General features: G+C 49.2%; 1 non-coding gene across 1 annotated transcript; it reads right to left on the bottom strand.

Annotated features, from left to right (window-relative positions):
- Window positions 1–15,094: 15,094 nt before the first annotated feature.
- Window positions 15,095–15,235, bottom strand: LOC142874145 (U4 spliceosomal RNA). Its single transcript, XR_012921970.1, has one exon. It is a non-coding gene; the product is annotated as a U4 spliceosomal RNA (small nuclear RNA).
- Between the last annotated feature and the right edge of the window lie 1,272 nt (window positions 15,236–16,507).

Raw genomic sequence — 16,507 nt, 5'->3', positions numbered from 1 at the left:
CGTGTGGGACACCTCGTGACGGTTACCCACACACCCCAAGCACCCCAGTGGGGGACTTACTAGCAAACTTCTGCAGCACTCAACAGACAATTTCCTGCTTGCCACTTCAGCAAACATCCCCCATCAGCGGGCCCCAGCCACACCCCTCCAACAAGGCCAGACCTGGGGGAGAGGGGTCCTCTTCCAAATGTGTTCCTTCCTTGGGTGTCCCCGCCTCAGCGCTGGCAACACCAGCTGCTCCCTGGCTCCGAGGTGCCGGAGCTCTGAGTCCTCTTCTCCCACTAGCAGGCAATCCCGTTAGCGTTTTTAACACTAAACTTTGCCAGTTCAAACTATCGTGTGGCTTCTGTCCTCTGCCTGGACCCTGCCTGACTGCAAGGGTTCGGCATGGAGCAGTTGCTCCCTAAGCATTTGTTTGAAAGAACGGATTCGCCACTCTGGTCACTTCAGACTGTCACTGTTGAAAGCTCATAGGACCAGACATTTACTACGCTTCATTTATGAAGTGCGGAAGGAGACAGCAGCAGCTGGGAACTTCCTGTGTGTCCCACACAGTGTTGAAAGTGTCCCTTGGTTATCTCATTTGGTCCCCAGAGTACCTTGTGGGGCAGGTATTTATTTTTAATTATGGGGAAATACAGTGACTAATTTATTTCTGTTCGCAAACTGTCTTCAAGGTTTATCCATGTCGCAGCTTGTGTGGGAACTTCCTTCCTTCCCGAGGCCGGATGGTGAGCCGTTGCACGGACACACCACAGTCTACACGCCCGTTCACGGCTCAGTGCACACGGCGCAGTTCCCACGTTTACGGGCTATTGTGAATACGCCCTCATAGAACATACATGTACAGGTATGGGTTGGTTTCTTTTTTATTTATAATTGACATGATAATTTTGTACTTATTTATGGGGCACAGTGAGATGTTTCGATGCATGTATACACTGTATAATCATCAACTCAGGGTGATTACCAAATCCATCACCTTAAACACGTATCATTTCTTTGTAGTGACAACACTTGAAATCTAACTATCTTGAAATATACACTACCAATACACTGGTACTTGCTGTGGTCACCCTGCTGTGCCCTAGAACACCGGAACTTACTCGTCCTAACTGCGATTGGCCTTTTTGTCTTTGTGGGGCGCGGTGGCAACGCCATTCCAAGATGGCGCCCGCTTCCTGGTCACACCCTGCTGTTAGTCTGACAAACAAGTGCTCAGAGCATGTGCAGAGTTTGTCTCCTCCCTTCCAAGTGCCTTATCCAATCAGACAATGCCCAGTGTACTTACTGCCTTTATAAGCAGCCGCCGAGAACGCCTCGGCGTCTTCCGCATGTAACCAGTTAAGCAATCCCCATTAAAGCGCTGTCAGAAGAACTCCGGTTGCCGCGTCTTCCTTGCTGGCGAGGCGGGCGCGACATGTCTTCATTCTACGTTGAGGAAAGTAAGGCTCAGAATGGTCAAACGGCTTCTCCAAAGTTACCTGTCTCTAGGTGGCCCAGCTGATCTCCAGCCCACTTCAACACCCCAGGCCATCTTCTCACTCGTGCTCTGTGACTCAGCCCGGAGACTGGCCCAGGGACAGATGAATCAATAGCCGCACGGCGCGGACCCCAGACCTGCAGGAACACAGCTCGTACTTACCCTCACACCATAGAGAAACGGTCAGCCCAAAAATAACCCTTATTGAAATATAGGTATAACCATTAATATCGGTTAATGTTGGGGTGTGGAACTGGGAGGGGAGGAGACCCCTTTATTTTTCTTGGGCATCCCTAGTTCCCTGATGGTTTGCCGTGAGCAACTGCCATTCTGGCCACAGCTGTGACATTCCAGTTTTCTTTCGCACTCAGACTGCGGGTCCCGGCTTGTGTTTGTGCAGCACCCCAGCCCCACAAGCAGCGGCAGAGCTGGGGAGGTGGCAGTGAGGGGCACTGGGACTCCCACCAGCAATCTCTGGCCACGCCAACTCCAGCCAGCCCCAGGCATGCTCCTCGGGCACGCTGCCCAGACCAACGCAAGGGGCCTCGATCTTTGGCCCACCCCCAAGTGCCACATGGCCAGACCCCATCCTGGACAGGGCAGAGACACGCCGAGTGCTGGCTGCCACAGGCCATGTAGTCTCTGACTTTCTCTAAACACCGGCACACGCTCACCCCTCTCCCAGGGTCATTTTCCCTCATGTCCTTTCTTCCCTGCAATGCCACCCCTGAAAGACACTGAGCGCTTCTGCAGTTCGTGTATTGTGTCTCTAGAAGCTTCCCTCAGTGGGCAGTTGGGGCAAAGAGCTTCGAAACCTGGCAATGACGCCAAGGTTTGCTGTAGTTTAAAGACAAGAAACAGGGTCAGGTCAGGATGGCTGAGGGTGTCCAGACATTGTCAAGTGGTCACTGCCCAGTCGCTTTCTAATTACAAACAGATGTAGCTATACAACTTTTTAGAAATTTTAGAAATTTTTAGAAGAAATTTTAGAAATTTTTCCTCACGGTAAAAGCTAATGCTTCTATAACGGTGTACGAGGGCTCTTAAATCCTGTCCATAACACACACAAGTGCACACTTCCACATACTTGCACATGTGTGTATATTTACCTATAGCCATAAATGCTTGTGTGCCATAACAGCCCGATCCTGGTGTTTTAAAATCCGTCAATAAGTGTGCCCGTCAGCACCCCTTTATGGAAAGGACAGCTCCAAGCATGCCTCAAGTGTCCTCCACGTGGCATCCCATTCAGGCTGTTCTTTTCAACCCGTCATACAGAGAATTGCTCGCGGCCAAAAGCGTCCTAGGCCTCGCCTGACAGTACCTGCGTCATCCTGCTCTTACGTCAGAACACCGGCAAATTGAGTTCTAGACATCGTGCACTGTCTCAAGGAAAATGTTAGCTACAGATGCGAACGCTCGGAGGAAGTGGCGCCTCTGTGCTTTGGCAATTTGTAAATGACAGTTTGCAACAGCCCTTAGAAGAAAATTTTCTAGCATCAGAACAGTTATTGGGAAAGCACAGGTGAGAAGTCCAGAGAGTTCCGGGAGCTCACAGAATACAAGGGCACTTCCTGCATCATCCTCGATGCACAGTGATGTGGACACACCTTCTCTCTCTCTCTGTCTCTCTCTGTCTCTCTCGGTCTCTCTCTCTGTCTCTCTCTTTCTCTCTGTCTCAAGAGGGATCTTGAAATAGTCCAGGTAGAAGACAGATAGCCTCAGAAGACCTATATTATACACGTTTACACACACACACACACACATATATATATATTTCACAGATTTGGGAAATCAGAGCTAAACAGAAATAAGATGTTTTAAGTGACTTACGCCAGGTCCTTGCTTACAAAGACTCAAAGGCAACCAAATATCACCGTCACTCAATCACTGACAGGCGCAAGCAGTGCAAAGGCCAGATGTGCTGATTAAACACCACCTCCAAATATAATAAAGTGAATTAAGTGACACAGATAGGCAGCCATGACTCATTGAAATGAAGGAACAGACAATTGGAAAAAATAGCAAAAGGATCAATTTTCCCCTCTTGGCATTTGAAGCTACCTGTTACTTAGAATTGACTCCGTCTCTTCCTGACTCCTGACGTCCCAGCTTTAGAGCAGCCGATGGCAGGGAGAAGGATCTGCCGCATTCCGAGGAATGCTGCTGTAAATGCCCAGGCTCCTGGCAAGTGACAGAGACCCAGCGTCATTTGGCCAAAGCCACGAAAGGGCCATCTCAGCTCCCTGGAGTGGGAGTCTAGGACGAATGTCCAGCAGGCTGAGGCCGGGGACGACAGCATCGACACCAGGACACCCTCTCCGTCCCTGTGGCCTCACATCTCTGCCGTCTCCAGTCCTCACTGTCCCTCACTGCAATGAGACAACCCCATGTGCTGGAGAAGGTGGCTTCTGACAGCGCAACCTACAAGCTTGCAGGCCGCATCTCGAGATTAAGAGCTCCCCCTTCCCATCCAACTCCAGGGAATGTCCAGGGAGGTGCTCTCATTGCCTCCCAGTAATGGTAAAGCCCCCACCCAAGTGAGTTCTGTGGACCCTGCTGCTATATTTCCCCAGCCTGTTATGCACGCAACACAGTACCTGGGGACGGGGGAGAGACTGCCATCCCACAGGACACACGGGTTTAGGAAGAGAGTTCTACAAAGAAGGGACCCAGGCACCCTACAGCAAGGGTGGGGGCTCCCTGGCTGCTGTGACCGTCCCCAAGGAGCCAGAGTCAGAAGGACTTTGGGCATCCTCCAAGAGACCCGGAATAAACCTGTCACGATACTTCATTGTATTTCAGCTCATTAAAAAACTGGCCCAAAGAGAACAAAAAGGATGCCAGCTCTAGAAATGCATCAGAATCAGCAAGCAGAAATACTGAAAATGGGCTTTGACCCAGCAGTAAAATCATTTTATCAGGTGGTTCCAGCTGAGTTCCTGCAGACAGGTTTCCGGGTAGACTTTCCATCTCAGGAACACATGTACACACGCATGCACAAACACATGTGTGAACACATATGCAATACTCACATGCACATTCTCATAATGCACATGGCACGCAAGGCACATACATGCATGTGCACACATGGGCACATGCACACGTACACAGTACACACCCAGCTTGGACAGTGTCTGGGCCAGGACAGGGCAGGCATGTCCTGAAATCCCAGTGGCTTAACCGACCACAGCTTGTTTCCCACTCACACGGGCAAAGGAGCCCAGGGGCGCTGATCTGTGACGCCTCTCTCAGCACGGGAGTCCGTGGTCTTCAAGGCAGGAAATACCGAGCTGAGGGACAATCCCGAAGCTGAAGCACTTCCCGAGAAGAGCAGCTCACCGGCCTGCAGGGGCCAGAAAGTGCAGGGCACCCGCAGACGGTGGGCAGGGGTGTCCTCGAACCCCGTCACGATCGTTCGTGTCTCTAAGTAAGGATGTGCTGGACAATTTTACATGTCGATTTTGTTGGGCCACGGTGCCCAGATATTTGGTCAGACACGACTCTGGATGTTTCTGTGAGGATGTTTTTTGAATGAGATGAACATTTAAATGGGTGGACTTGCAGTAAACCGGACTGTCCTCCCTACGTGGTGGGCCTCCTCCCGTCAGCTGAAGGCCTGGAGAGGACGAAGGCTGAGGTCCCCTGCGCAAGAAGGGATTCTGCAGACGCCTTCGGACCCCAACTGCAGCTCCTCCTGTGTCTCTGCGGACTGACGGCTCCCCTATCACCGGCAGGCTCCAGACTCCTCAGGCCACCGCAGCCGTACCATCCACCCCGTAAAGCCTCTCTCTCTCCATGCACACACACACATACACATACATGTATATATACATATATACACAAACATGCACACATAGACATAGACATGTATATGCACCTGTATACATGTATGTGTGTGCATGTACATGTATGTGTATACATGTATGTATGCATATACATGTGTATATACATGTGTGTATACATATACGTGCATATGTGTACATGTGCGCATGCATGTGTGTGCATGTGCACATATATGTGCACACACATACATATATACACACACATAGGAAAAGAGGGACAAAAGAGCTTGATAAGACATTTGCTGGAAGCTTTCATCATCAGAGGAGCAGGACTGCGTATTGTCTCAAAGATCTCAAGCCGTGGGTGGTGCCTTTCTGGTACTCAAGACCCTGAAAACGAACCACCTTCCTTTTCTTCCCGCACAGCACCTCGCCTTCGCAAGCTGAGTGAGCTCAGGGGCCATCCCCGTGACCCAGCACCTACCCCAGTCTACGCCGTGGGCGCCGTTCCATCTCTAGGTTCTTGTTACCACCCCACACTGAGCAGCCCTGACCACTGTCTCGTGCTTCCTTTTGCTGCCTCTGCATCACGCTTGGCTGTTCGCGTGCCCACAGGAACGAGGACTGTCCTTGATTTTGCATTTGCACCAATGCAGCAGTGAGAAAGGAAAGGTCTGCTCTATGGGAAAGGGATCACCACCAAAAACCAAACCCAAACTGACCTTAGTCTTACCTGGGAAACAGAATATCCAACAACATAGCGTCTCTCACCTCCATCTACAGGTAACGACCCTGTGGTGTCACATGGTAGACAAACGTCCACTCCAACCTTCAACCCTGTTTTCATTCCTATCCTGGCTCATCATGACTCAGTTTCCCTCCCTACAACATAAATTAAGAAGACAAAAATTCCCTCAAATTTCTTGCAAGGATTGGCGTAAGCAGCAACAAAACACTATCCTTGGCAAGTGTCCTAAATCACAAAACGGAAAACCCACGAACGACAGGTACCTCTAAGAGGACTCATACCGAAGCCAGAACGAACCATCCTACCCCTGCAGCCATCCTCCTCGAAGCAAGGGGGCTGCTGTTTTGCAAGAACCGTCTGCTGCCCTCTTCTGCTATTCAGCCGGACGCTCGGCAGTCCTTCCCCACCACTAAGAATAAAATGCACGTGGAACCTGACGCGACCAATGCCAAGTCGTCCCAGCCAAATTCAGGTTGTATTTTTAAAAGCGCCTATAACACCGTCTATAAATAGAGAGGCTCTCCTGTTATTTTAATTGCTTCATTTTGATGAAAACAGACTCCACTTGGTCAGGGTTTAGAGATGGCCCCGCAGGGCTGGCTCCCAGCCCTCGTGCCACAGCTCAGTGCAGGCCTGCCCTGCAGAGGGAGGGCTGACTCCAGCCAAAGGAATCTTGGGGTGGCCGTGTCATTGCACCCAAAGTATCTTGGTGACTTCTCGATCTAGGTCAGCAATTCCAAAGTTTCCTTTGGGGACTTCCAGGGTGTTTCAAATCCTTTCAAGCACGTGCATATTTCTAGAAATCGAATGACGACTTAAAGTGAACATGGACCGCAGAAGGCTCCTCGCAGCTGGAGGCAGACGCAGGTCTGAGTTGGACACTTCACCCCTGCCGTGGCTCCGGAGTCTGCTGGCAGATGGGCGTGTCTGAGCCCAGGCGTGCCACCTGGCCAGGCAGGGGGAGGGGGGTTCGCTACAGCCTCTCACTGGCTTGGGGAGGACAGGGAGGCAGCCCTGGGGGCCCCTCCCTGCCTCCAGACCTGGGCGGGAGGCTGAAGGGTCTGGGGTAGTCCTGGCCGGTGGCTCCCGTCTGCCTATGTGACACCATGTGCCACCACGAGCCACATGTCAGACAGGCAGAGAGTCAGGCGCAAGGAAATCCATTCTGCCCCTTGTGAAAGCTGAGCCTCCATGCCCAGCCTCAGACAGCCCCCCTCCTGTAGCAAGGCCCCAGAGCTGCGCCCGCCAGACTGCCTGGCCAGGCAGACCCTTAGAGCCCCTCCTCTCCGATTTCTTCTCTGGGTCACTAACCCTAAGACCACCAAGGATCAGCTAATACTCACCTAGCAACATGAGGACGTCACTCTGCCAGTCACCAGCTGCGTGACCTTGGGAATGTTCCTTAACCCCCCTGTGCCCCTCAGTCTCCTCATCCGTAAAGTGGGGGCGATAATGACACTCACTCTTGGGCGGTTGTGAGGATGAGCAGGTCCACTCGGTGCGGAGCTCGCACGGGTCCCGGTGCACGGCAAGCCCCATGCACTCAGCCGTACGGTCATGCAGTATACAAGTTAAAATAATTGTGAGTATCACGGATCCATAGGATCGATTGATCGTACACAAACGTGAGTTTGTTCTAATCAACTATGTCCCGGCTGAGAGAACAGTCTCCACGAAATGTTACCGCGTAGGTGTGTGTGTATTCACGCAGCACCCGTTCAGTAAACAGCCTGCAAACATTATGATGCACTTTATTTGTTCCTGGACGGTGATTGTATCATTTCCCTGTCTCTGTCTCACAGAAAACAGGTAACGGAGCGATCCATTTGGATGTGTAAAATAAACCTATCAAAGCAAACCGTAGCGACAAACCACGGGCGTCTCCGCTCTCCTGCAGCTTCCTGCCACGCCTCTCAACGAGCAGGCACCGAGCCATCTGCCCGGCTTCCTGGTGGGCCCCGGAGTCTCATTGCAGGGCCCAGCGGATGCGCAGGACAGCAGGGTCCAGGTGGTCTTCTGCCACCTGCAGGGAAGCCTCTCAACCTCTGGCCACTAGCTCAAAATGGGGAGCCTTAAAATATGAACTCAATAGCCCCGCCTCGACTTCTAAACTGCACATGGCAGTGAGCTAGCACCGTTTATGCTATCCTAGATTAAGCTTAAGCCCGTTATGCAAAGGGAGGTGACACGAGATCTGGAAAATGGGCTACACATCTACTCACCATCCAATTGGTACCGACCGATTAAATCTATGGTGCTCACACAGTGCCAGTGTTCAGCAGGGGTTCGGGGGAGAGGGAGACCCACATCTTAGGGATGCGGCAAGCATTGTGGGGGGTAAGGGATTACTTCTAACCCTTTTTAGGGAGGGGCAAAGATACACCATGTAACCAAAATGTCTAAAAGAAAAGAAAATGAGTGGAGGGGAGAGGAAAGGAGAGAAGAAGAGGGGAAGGGACAGGAGAGGAGAGGTAAAAGGAAAGGGAAGAAAAGAAAAGAGAAAAGTAAAAGGATTTACTAATCTACGACATTTATGCCCAGCAGACATGCAAGTGGATCTGAGAGAAAAAGGCCTGGTTACTTGGCAGCAAGTCGAGTTTCTCAAACATCACTCGCGGAGTCCTCCTTCCAGCTCTGCCTGTTGCCGTCCTGGGCATCGGGGACTCGGATGCCCGGGTTTCGTGATGCTGGCATGATTCTGTTATCAGTAGGGGAAAGGCAGTTACCAAGGACAAGATTTCCAACAGCCACGTGAGCCTGGCCTACCTCGGAAAGCCGCCCCACCCAGAAGGAGCACGTTTGCAATGACAGACGCAGGCCCTTGCCCCTGAATGTCTGGCAGGGCGGGAGGAGGTTGGTGGAGCCTACCAGCCTCAGGAAGGGGTCTCCCCGCACCCACCGAGGAGCGAGAGCGTGTGGGACTCAAAGGCAGACACCTCCCTTCTGTGCGCTGCAGTCTGAGTCCGTGTGGGGGCCATGGGGGACTTAGAAGCAAAAAAACACTGTAGAGTCCCATTTGGGGTATTGACAATAATTTTATACGATGTAAAATTTGACTCAACGTTAATCATGGGGTGCCCTTGGATTAAGCAGCTGCATTCAGGTACCTGGCTCAGAGTTCCTTTCCATCGCTCTGCTCTTTCAAGAACAATCGCTGGCAGGAAGCGTTCTCCTCTCTGCAATGCTATGGGGCAGTGTGATGCTGGATCATTCCTCTGGGTGTGGGAGCAGATGCCATCACTTGGGCCATGTGTCACCTTGAGCAGGACAGTCAGCCTCCTGTGCCTCAGTTTCCCCATATCCACACTGAGAATGTTAGCACCTTTCTCATAGGTTCCTTGTGATGACTGGCTGATGTTCCGAAGCACTTCAAACAGTCCCAGAAACACAGTGGGTTGTGCTTCACCATGAGCTGTTACCATCATGGAAGCCACCAGAGCACACCGAGTGACCCTTGCACACTATCCACGCTGGCCGGGACGCCTGGCCACAGTCATGACATGCAGAGTCATGTTTGAGTTCTTGGCATCTTAAACCAAGACAGAAGTCTGTGATCAAAAGCAAAAGTATTCAATAAAACAGAGGCATTGACATCCCACTTTCGAGCGTTTGGATGCATGGACTCGAACAACATTAAAGGTGAACTGGGTCGAGTGAGTGATTCAGTACAGAGATCAGCAAACTGCAGCCACGGGCCAAAGCTGGCCCTTCACCTGTTTCTACGTGACCCTGGAGATAAGGAAAGTTCTTACATTTTTAAATGGTCGAAAAAAAATCAAAAGAGGATGAACGTTTTGCGGCACATGCCAAGTACGTGGACTGGAAACTCGAGTGTCACGGGTATTGCTCTGTGGGGACACAGCCCCCTCCTCCGTCTGCACTTGCCGCTGGCTGCCTGGGGAGCACAACGGGTTGGGTGGCAGCACCCTGCGGCCCACGGAGCAGAACATACTCACTTCCTGTCCCTTTGCAAAATCAGTTTCTTTTTAACTCGATTCTTACTTTTCCTTTATCTGTCTTTGCCAGCTGATAACACTGCAGACTCTGAAGAATTGAAGAGAGAACTCCAGACGCAGGTTTAAAAATGAGAGCGTTGCAAAGTACTGGCTTCAGAAAAAGACATTCAGGCAAACTCATAATCTTCACTCATTGAATTTCAAATGAAAACTGATTTCCAGTGGAAACAGAAGGGGAAGAAATGCTAAACTATAATTTTTTCTGAGAATAATAACATGGAATAAAAGGGACTTTTTTCCCCCCCTACATCCTCATCATGCTACAGGTATTTGGGGTTTTTAATCTCTTCTACCTGATGTAGGCATTCATGAAACCTCAAGAAGAAATATGATCAAAGTAAAATTGAAAGAAAAAGACATAAAAAATATGCCTTGGATTTGTTACACTTCCTTCAAGCTCAGTGCTTAGCGGGTCGTTTTTATTTTCCTTTTTGATTTTATTTGTAGACATCACTTCTAATGGATTTTGTGCCTTTTGTTTTTCAAACCGTCTCGTGGAGGATCCGCGTAAGTCAAGACAAGCTCTTATCTGCTGCTGATTTGTATGAAATACACAGTGTGCCTGTGTCTGTGAGTGCTGTTCTCCACGAAGGCGCTTGTTTTAATCATTGCAAACTTCTGGAGTTCTGAAAAAATGATAAGGAAGCAATTCCCATCCCCGGGGAGCAGCACTCATGGCGGCTGAGCCCTGGCACGGAGGGGCCCAGGGGCGCCCCGGCTGCTGACACACGGACCAGAGCTCCGGCCACACGCAGGAGGGGAAGACGACCCGCCAGGTCGGGCCTCCCCTCCCCAGGCCACAGCAGGAGAACCGGGTGGAGTGACGATGGCAGTGATGGCGTCGTGATGTTTCCTTTTGCGGAGAAGAATCTCAGGTTGCGCCGTGAAGACCCCGTTAAACGCCACTGTGCGTCCTCGTGTTTTATGGCTCCTACCCGACGTGGAGTCCACTGTGGACAATCCTCGCACCAAAAGCCCCTGAGTGGGGGGCGGGTTGTCAGAAGCCGATCAGCCCTCGTCCCAGCGGCCCTTGGAAGTGAAACTCGGCACCCCATGTGCTGGGGTCCCCACGTGCTCCAGGGGCACCTCCCGCCCCGCCCCGCCCCCGGCCGGGCGCCCACGGAGCCTCTTCCTTCCTCCCGCCCAGGGGTTCCTGTCCTCTCGGGATCCTCCCTTGACATCCCTCCCATGTTATGAAGGGGTAACCTTCGCGTGCACGTGGCGTTCATTAAGTGCAAACTCTCATTGCATGAAAGAGCCTTCGCCGCGTGCCCCGGTTTGATTAGTAGCAAAGTCTGACTCCGTGTCATTCACACAAAAACACGAATCTCAGCTGCGGTGCTCAAGGAATGACATCCCGGCTCCCGCCGCCTTCAACAGGAGCACGTCCCATCAGCGCGGGCTCCAGCGTCCTGGACATCGCTAGCCCAGACGACACAGAGGCGGCGCAGCCCCACCAACTCACAAGAAAGTCTTAGATGGAGAAAGCAGATTGAATAGGACACAACTCTCTCCCCTCACATGTAAATGTTTATTTTTTTAGTAGACTTTATGTTTTAGAGCAGTTCTAGGTTCATGGCAAAAATGAGTGGAAGATGCAGAGATTTCCCCATATGCCCCGTACCTCAACACCCACACAGCCTCCCCAAGACAGACAGAAAATAGACAAAGGATGTCCAACAGATGGAAACTTCAGCATGCCTGGAAAAAAGAAACCAGAATAAATGCAGATCAAATGTTCTTGAGCAGTGGGGTGCAGTGGCTCACACCTGTGACCCCAGCAGTTTGGGAGGCCAATAAAGGAGGATCCTTTGAGGCCAGGAGTTCAGGACCAGCCTGGGCAACATATCGAGACCCCATCATTATGAAAAATAAGAAAAATTAGCTGGGCATAGTGTCACGTACCTGTAGCCCCAGCTACTCTGGAGGCTGAGGCAGAAAGATCATTGAGCCCAGGAGGCTGAGGCTGCAGTGAGCTGTGATGAGGCCAGTGCACTCCAGCCAGGGCAACAGAGTGAGACCCTGTCTCAAAACAAATTTGCTTGATCAACATCAAGTTATGTTGAGATTAATTTATTAAAGTTTAATTATAAAATTTGTTTTTTCCATGTATTAGAAAGGGAGGCTTCTAAACTAATCATAGATTGCACCTGGGGTTAACTTCCAGATTGTAAACCCAAGTGTAGAAACGTAGTCATCTTAAAGGAAGCTAATTAACCACTAAGGACTTTGGGGGGACGTTTTACGTGAAACAAAATGTCGTCAAGTCATTTGTATCAGGATACAACTCAAGTAGCATGCCAAGGGACACTGGGGTTACATAAGGAACCCCAATAAATCATAGTCCAAAGAGAACCCTCCAAAAAATGTAATGAAGGCCATTATTATGTAGTGACGAGTGAAAAGGTGGTGAATTTCCTTATCTGTGTTTGCCTCTTACTTGGTAAACACTCACACCTCATTACTTCCTTGACACCAAACTAGGGCAACGACTCCTGTCATCCGGGTGCACAGTCCAGCCTCAACTATTTTCAAATGTTTTCTGTTCACAAGATCGTTTAAATGTTTGGTGAAAATATTAAGTCACATTTGTGATTACCACGCTATTCACGCTGTCTTTGCTTGTGCTGTGCTGCAGGCAGAGGCGACACGTCTAGCCCCCAACTCTAGTCCCACATCACAGACATGGCCACGCCCATCCACACCCTCCTGTGTAGCACGACAGGAGACACACGACTTCACACCAAGAAGAGCTGTCTACGTTTTACACCTTGACACAAACACAGCTGTGCTTAAAGTGGTCGACTTGTCCGTGCAGACAGCAGGGCAGGGGCGGGGTGGGGCCAGGGGAAAGCCCCACCCATCCTCCATCTCCAAACTCCTCCCCCTCGATGGTAGTTGCATCTTCCCAACGAGTCCTGCTTCCAGTTCTCCCAGGTTGAGTTCTCTCCTGTGCGAGAAAGAGCCTGAACCCAAACAAGATGTCTCAAAAGACAAAAGCAAGCAGCTCTAAGTGACAACCCTGTGCCCCAAGGGACAAGGTGAACACATAGACACTTCAACTCCTTAGTCCCCAAGTTCTTAAGATCTTTCTACGGAGCTACTATTACCTCAGAAACACCTTCTTAATGTTTCCCACCGTTTGGAAGAAGCGAAATAGTTTTAGAATGTGCAATGCGTGTCTTATTTAATCTCAAGATTTTTTTGAAGGAAATTTCGAGAAACAAAAAATTTTACAGCACCTGACTGTTCAGTCATTCACCGGAAAGTATTTAGCACCTACTGTGGTTTCATGATGAGCAAGAAAATCTCCCAACGTTTTGTTAACAAGATCTACCTCTGGGAAGTCGCCCAAGAAATAGTTGCTATTATTTTACGGCTGTGGATAGTCTACAGAGTTCAGGAAACTTAATATCAAGTTAAATCAGATTTGTACTGTGCTTTTCACACTTCGCCTTATTAAATCTACTTGGAGAATATCCGCACAAATAAATGATCACAAATTCGTGAACTGTAGCAGAATGGTTAGCATTTAAAGAAACCCTGGTGTGAATTCCTTGGCAAATCATACACTCTGATTCATTTGTTTAATATGTACTTTTGCAAACACTTTGGATTTTATTAGGAAAGGAAATATGTAAATTTGGGAAAGAATGTAAACTGCACTTTCTAACATTAACTTTTAAAACGTCCACATATGAACCTTATTTCCAGAACGTAAAAAACGAGCCTCTTCCATTCTGCATCCTCACTCTGGCAGCGCTTGCCGCGCCCCTCGCTGATTTGCGCATGCGCAGCAACCCAGCTGTCGTGGGATGGTGGCGACCTCTACAGGCTACAGGTGGGAACTGTCCAATTTAAAGTTCTTTCAACATCTCCAGGCTCCTAGAAGAATTACCCATGAAAACAGAGTTTTTCCTTCTTGTTGTCTGTTACTGCTCACACCCAAGGCCCTTCCACCTAAGGCAATCACTTTCTTACACTTTCATGAAAAATGCTTCCCTTATTCCTTTTTGCTATTTTTGCCAGTAAAGAGTTTTTCTTTCATTTCTATTTATGAGTTAAACTATAAAAATGACTCTAAGTATGCTCAGAGTCTGTATCAAGGTAACAAAAAGAAAGACATCTGAAATAAAATCAGACAACATCACTAACCTTTGCTAACCCTTGATTCTCCCTAAAGACCCCTACACAGAAACTCCACAAATTCCATTTCCTAAGTATCAGGATTCCTGCTCTTTAAAAGGCTATAGGTGACTACCTCTCTTGTTAATGCATTAGTCTGTTTCTCCGTTATTGCAGATTGGTGTTTTCTAGAATTTCAACACCTTGTGTATTAATCGGAATGGAGTAAGCTGCAGTAACAAACTACCCTGAGCTCTCGGTGGCTTTGCACAAAGCTCCATCAGTCCCCTGCCACCCACCCACCCCACAAAGTGTTCCATGCCCCACTATCTGGGGACACCGGCTTCCAAGTGGTGACTTGAAGACCCAGGCGAATGGCTCCCCACAACTGCACCACCTGGACGGCATGGCCTCCGGAGCACTGCATCAGTGGGGAAGGGCTGGAAGGCTGTGCCCTTCCTCTGAAATGCTTTAGAAGCCAGGAGTGATGCTTAGGGTTGTGGCCCACTTTCCAGTGTGTGCCACGTGGCCCTGCTCAACTCCAGGGGGCTGGGAAATGGGGGTTTCACGTGAACACTCACTCAGCAGCAAATGTCTCTGTGACATAGTATATTTCAAAAATATTTTAAATTTGACACTCTTAAAGGAGAGATGGATCTAACCCAAAATTTCAACCCCACTTAACACTGCCCTCCATGAGAATATGCAATCTTAATCAGTTATAAACTGCTGTATTGCCTTTAAAAATAGAAAAAGCAGTGGGTGGAGCAGTTTCCTTCAAAATAAAGACAAAGAGGAATAACAGTTAAGTAATAAGGTACCACTTCTGAGATGCAGAGATCAGCCTAGTCATTTGGAGCAAGGTGTGACCAAGAAGAACCACAAAAGGTGGTACACCACAGGGCAAGAACTCCAACAATTCTTTTTTTTTTTTAAGTCTCCATAAAGACTGTCAAAAATTGCCAATGCTAACTATATTGCAAGTCATCACCATAGAGTATCGGGAAATTTTTTCAATTATCAATAACAGAGCCTCAGATAAGCCTCATTGGCTATGATACCACCACTGTGCAAAGTTCAAAACAATTCTTTATGGATTGCAAACAATGCAGTACACTTACAAACGGGGAGAGGAGAAAAGGTAAATAAATCCCAGCGTGTGACTTCTCGGCCCCCTTAAGCCTCAGTGGAGAAATAGCACCTCCCAGTGATTCTTCCTCATATAATCTTTTTTTCCTGGTTTTTTGCTTTATTTTGTTTTCTCATATAATCTTGCAGTTGCCACACAGGAAGAGGAATTCAGCTCTCGGCTTTATTGCAATGGCTGAACTCTAATACATTTCTGGGCATTTTAAATTGCTTCCAGAAAAACTGATGAGCCACGATCTCATATAACCGTCCATCACAGATGATTTTTCAAGTAACTTTTGGAGATAATCAGTGTCCCCAAAAAAAGATGATGCAGTGAAACAGCATAATAGTCCACACTGTCAATATGTTCCGTAAGGGGCCAGAAAAATAGGCTGGAAGAGGGAGGGAGGGAGGTGATGAGTGAACAAAGAAAACGAGATTTGTGAGGGTGGCTCAGGGGAAAATTGGCTGTATCCAGAGCTGTCTGCCATAAAACGGTGATCAAATGTACGTGTGATGGGGTGAGACATGAAGTTTCATCTCCTGGTCGTTTACATGAGACATGGAACAAGTCCCACTTCCCCCTGGTAGCCCCATAGACACACATGTATGCACACAATCACACACACACACACACAATCACACACACAATCACACACACAATCACACACACACAATCACACACACAATCACACACACACAATCACACACACACAATCACACGCACACACTCACACACACACACACATACAATCACACACACACACAATCACACGCACACACTCACACACACACACTCACACACACACAATCACACACACACACACAATCACACACACAAAGTCAAGGGCAAGCCTACCATATAACAAGCTGTTGGGCTCAATGAGGAGGTAGCCAGGTGAGGAAGGAAAAAATAAAAGCAGCCCTGACATTTGGTGGCTGGCCTGACACCCACAGCTGGGCCAGGCTACTCCCCTCTTGGACACGAACATTCTCACAGAACACCTACCCGGGACAAGGTTACTCTGACAGCATGGTTACGTGAGAGAAAGCAAGGTGCTTGATAATTTTGTCTCAACACAGAAAAACACAAGGTCACTGTGCCACCCACAGAATCCCAAGCACGCCCTCCCCATTGGAGTGAGTGACTGATACCTCGTCCCCTATTGCGACTTTATCTTCATTGTAGTCTTCCCTCCTTATAGGTAAGATGTATCGA

The sequence above is a fragment of the Microcebus murinus genome, chromosome 11, assembly GCF_040939455.1.
Source record: "Microcebus murinus isolate Inina chromosome 11, M.murinus_Inina_mat1.0, whole genome shotgun sequence".
Lineage (NCBI taxonomy): Eukaryota > Metazoa > Chordata > Mammalia > Primates > Cheirogaleidae > Microcebus > Microcebus murinus.
Note: the sequence above shows the minus strand (reverse complement) of the source record. Positions and strands in the feature narration are given on the sequence as shown.